This window comes from Arachis ipaensis, chromosome B08, assembly GCF_000816755.2.
Source record: "Arachis ipaensis cultivar K30076 chromosome B08, Araip1.1, whole genome shotgun sequence".
NCBI classification, from domain to species: Eukaryota; Viridiplantae; Streptophyta; class Magnoliopsida; order Fabales; family Fabaceae; genus Arachis; species Arachis ipaensis.
In genome coordinates this window covers 129598096-129602850 of record NC_029792.2, presented here as the reverse complement: position 1 = coordinate 129602850, position 4755 = coordinate 129598096, and the positions used below count along the sequence as shown (strand labels likewise).

The window sequence follows — 4755 nt, the reverse complement described above, 5'->3', positions numbered from 1 at the left end:
GTATTTTTTTATTTTGTTAGGTCAACTCTAAAATTTATTATTTAAATTATTTATAAAAATTATTATTTACCTAAAAAAAATGATCAGAGCAACAAACGCTATAAAAAAATTTAACAAGTGTATGTCAATTTTATCGAATTACCAGGATAATTAGACTTCTATTCATTTCTCATTAGGAACTATATTTTTTTTTACTACAAGAATTTGAGTTATATTATTAAAATAATTCGATTAAAATGTATGATCCAATTTGACTATAATTCTGTGAGGAAAAAAAATCCATGTTTCTATTGTGGGAATTGCAATGGTAAAACCTGGAACCAAAGATACTTAGACATATAACAATTTACCAACAATTTATTGTGGCCTTACTAATTTGAGAGATGCCAGCATCAATTTCATTGAGAACTAGTGAAGTTGCACGGGGTATGATAAGTATAATGAAAAAAAAAAATATTAAAATATTGTTAGATTAGGTGCTTAATATGGATCTTTTTTTAACCTAATACCCTCTTCTGCTGGAATGTCTTTCAAACATAGCATAATACACAAAGCAAACCATATAATTTCAAAAAGGATAAAAATAAAATACAAATCCTTATAACATATAGCTCATATGAGCCTTAACCATTCAATGAAAAAATAACCTAAAGAACAATAGTCAATCAATCAATGATGAAGATGACAAATAGAAGTAAAAATGCAAACATAAAAATATTTATCAATAGGTGCTAGGGCGATACAATGCTTTGATATGGAATTTTCAATAACTTGATTTTTTTATAGACAAATAATAATAAAAGAAAACTACAAACTTCAAGCTTCAGCTAGATGAGAAAAATTTTATGTATCTTCATGACAGGTTTTAGCAAATGACGAAAAACTTGAAGATAGCATTCATCCCCTATGAGTTCATAAAACAATCTGATAATTAATAACAGAGGATAACACATAATAGACATAAGTGTTTTTTTTTTATCTCACATCAAGCTTGAAAATCATGTCTATATAAGTCATATAGTACTTACCTGACAATTGTGCAAGGGTTGAAAGCATGCTATTACTCTAACAACAATTGTTGATCTGCCTTCAATTCCATTCGCATGTTTTAATGCACCCCAAAAGATATGCCACAATAGAGTATGGCAATGAAGGCACTAAACTAATAACTACAAAATAAAAAATAAACTAATGTGAGAATGGGTATGGCAGTGTTAATGGAACCTATCCTACCTGCGAAAACAAAGAATAATATGAGTTAGTTACTTTGTTATTTATGAAATGAAATTGTCTCAATTTGAGGATTCATTCATATCCATCATATATACCTTATTTGAGGCACAACTGAACCAAGCACCATCAGCAGAACCACCATGCCAGAGAAGGCTTTGCAAGGAAGAATGTGAACCTGAACCACCACTTTCTTTCTCCAATTCCTCCCTTCTCTTTCAATTATTACATTCAGGACTGCCATCATGGTTTCTTCACCTCCTTGCTTCTGTGGTGATATTATTTTCTTTTTTCTGAGGTTATGATAATGATAAAGATATGAAAAGATCACATAAACAGTTAAAATCAAAATATTTACCAAATTTCATTATCAAAACTCAAAAAGGAGATACCGAACCGTGTATCATAAACAGTAGAAGTTACCAAATCTTAGTCAATAATGTATTGGAAAAATAAGATTATAGAGAGGTGATATGAAATGAAAATCAAGATTTTAAAATATGGTTAAAAAACATATTTAAAAATATAATAGTAATGTCACTCTTAAATTAAAAGAATATAAAACCACTATTAAAAAAAATTAAAATAAAAAATAAACGTAATAACAAATCAATCAAATGCTGACTTCAAAAAGAAAGGAAGAAGACCGAAACAAAAGGGATTGCAAGAAAGAAAGCAGTAGAGTAAGGGGTGCACAAAAGTGTACATATTCACTTGTTATGAAGAAAGAAAGCTGTAGTGTCAGGGATTGCAAGAAGTTAGAGTACCACAAATCTAAATGAAAGATTGGAGATCCCATAAATCTGGCTGTTGCAAGAAAATGTCTCTGGAAATCAAGCAGAGCTGTTGGATCTTGGACTCCGAAAGCTAAACCTTCTTGCCGGGGTTGCCCACGAATTTTCAGTAGCCAATTTGATTTTGCCTTCACGTACTCTGCTCCATTAATGGAGTGATGAAAAGAAAAAAATTGAAAAATATGATCTATGAGGATGATGAAAATGAATATATACTCTGAAAATACAAAGCCAGGACATCAAAAACTAAAGGAAAAATGATTAGTTCATGCTGCATTACTTAACAATCTCATTTGGTTTGTACATTGGATGCAAATTGAAGATAAAAGGAAAAGAGATTAAGACCTTTTGGCGAATTGCAAATAGAATCCCGGCAACAACAATGAGGTTATGGATTTACTGCATCAAAAGCTCCACACCAGGCAAAGACGCCTCTGCACAACAACAACATCATCATTTCAATTCTTACCAAAATTAGAACATATACATCAGATCAAATAATAAGGAACACACATAGCTCATCATCGCAAACCATTATGAATCTGTGACTGAACAAAGAGGAGTATGAGTAGGCATATCAAAATTAAAAATCGTATACGTTCATTTGAAGAAGACGACTACTTACATAAGCAGAGAATACAGCATCATCGCACCAAGACCGTTGATGGACGCTTCTGGTGCTGCAACTATGACTTCTCTTCCGTTCTGTCTATTGCCATCCGAATCATCTCAGCCTCACCAAACTGCATGCCCATTATTGTCGATGCCAGTATGCATCTCTCGCTCCTCCCTGTCGTGTCTCTACTTCTTCCCTCTGCTTCCCCGCAACAAACACAATACCATAATGCATGTCACCATCAAGAAATCTCTGTTTGACAAAGAGAACACAGAGATAACAAAAATAAAAGAAAAGAAATGATGCAGAGAGATATATAGATCTAGGAGAAGAAAGACATGAGAGAAGATAGAGAAAGAAAGAGAGTTATGGTAAGAAGAAAATTGAAATTTGATTATTTGAGAGATGGTTTGAATGCTTGATAAGGTTGTGCATATTTAAAATTCAAATTTCAATATCAAATTACATATAGATTTAGTCAAAATTAAAAGGACGGACATTAGGAACATCTTGAAAATGAAGATGAATCCTTGTCCGGTTGCAAATCTAGTCTTTACGGACAGAAAGATAAAGACAAATATAAAATTATTATATCGTTGTTGTGCTCTCTGCTTTCATAGTCTCATTGCATGTGCTCTTTGTGGCGGTGACTCAGTACCTTCCAGCGATCTGCGCACCCACTGCGACCACCACCGACATAGCATGGTCCACCACCGTAGCAGTCGCCATTTCATCCACTGCTGCAACCCTACCACCAGCTATAGCGTTGCCTCCACCGCGATGACTCCCCGAAAGGTTGCATCCATCAAGTACAGTGACATTCTCTGTCTTAGTGCGTACACTAACTCTATAATCTCCACTTCTGACTTAAATTAGGAACAGTAAGAATTAGAAAAAGAAGATGAATAAAAACTACTGAAAAAGAAGAAGATTATACAAAAATAGAATCATTAAAAGGAGGAGAAAAAAGAAGAGAAACTGATGAGGAGGAAGTAGAAGAACCGAAGAAGAGGAGGAAGAGATAAAATGGAAACAAAGAAGGGAGAGAAATCCTTTTTTTAATTTTAATTTTGTATTCAAAATTTAAAATTTGAAATTTTAGGAATGTGTGTACATGTAAATTGTAAAGCAAACTGAGAAAGGGAGATAAAAAAATTGGATACGGTCATGAAAAGTGTGGTGTAACGAAATTAGTTTGATGTAGGAATGTAATATAAGAATCATGATGATTGAAGACCTTTAAATTTTGGTGGATGAATACATATAATAGAAATTGAGAATAAATCTGATAAAAGACAAGTAGGAATTCCACTATGAGAATAACCTTCTTTTATAGGATTAATTGGACTTTGTTATTGTGTTTAGGCTTGTTACTTTTTTTAGTTGTTACGTACTTATGCCACTTTGTACAATGACACTGTACATGAAGCTCCACATATGACATACACAGCATTGAATAACCAAGATACATCACATAACAGTGCAAGCATTGGGGTTCTCATCGCTGAAGGCGGTGGTGTACCTGACGTACCCAGGCGGAGCCTTCTTGTCATAAGCACGCGCTCTAACACTTTCTCTGGATCCACGTAACCCTTTACAGTTAACTTGCTCTGCTTGGGTTCAACTTCCACTTCTGTCACGCCCTTCATCCCCTCCACTGATTTCTTTACCCTTCTCTCGCACCCTTCGCAATCCATCTTCACCTTTATTTCCACTCCCTGTATTTGCTTTAGCTTTCTAATTTTGTGCTGTATTCCACACCATTCCTCACACACCTCTCCAATACTATCAAAAACACCCATTATTGTTTATTAGTTTTTACGTACCTAATTAATTTAAGCTACCTAGTTTGCTTAGTTTATGAAATTTTTTATATAGTCCCAAATGAGCAATCATAAGATCAAATGCGGCCCTGCTTTTGGCAGAAGATTCTAGTGAAAAAAAAGTGAACCAGATTATTCTAGTGAAAATATTTTTTTTAATTTTCTTTTATTTGCCGCGTGGTGAAAAGTGAAGACAATAAACCTACCCACCTATCGTCCATATAATCATCATCATCCAAGGTGAAAAGAAAAGAAAAAAGTTTGTAATTGACCTCAAACAATAATTGATATC

The 4755-nt window shown here is 33.6% G+C and overlaps 1 long non-coding RNA gene across 3 annotated transcripts; it reads right to left on the bottom strand.

Annotated features, from left to right (window-relative positions):
* LOC107611890 lies at nt 1163-3330 on the bottom strand. 3 transcript variants are annotated; one of them, XR_002353172.1, is made up of 5 exons: nt 2650-3329; nt 2370-2458; nt 1998-2241; nt 1329-1498; nt 1163-1233 (listed from the first exon to the last, which is right to left on the bottom strand). It is a non-coding gene; the product is annotated as an uncharacterized LOC107611890 (long non-coding RNA). The 3 variants fall into 3 exon arrangements; XR_001613499.2 differs by having other exon boundaries at nt 1329-1523; nt 2650-3328; XR_002353171.1 differs by having other exon boundaries at nt 1329-2241; nt 2650-3330.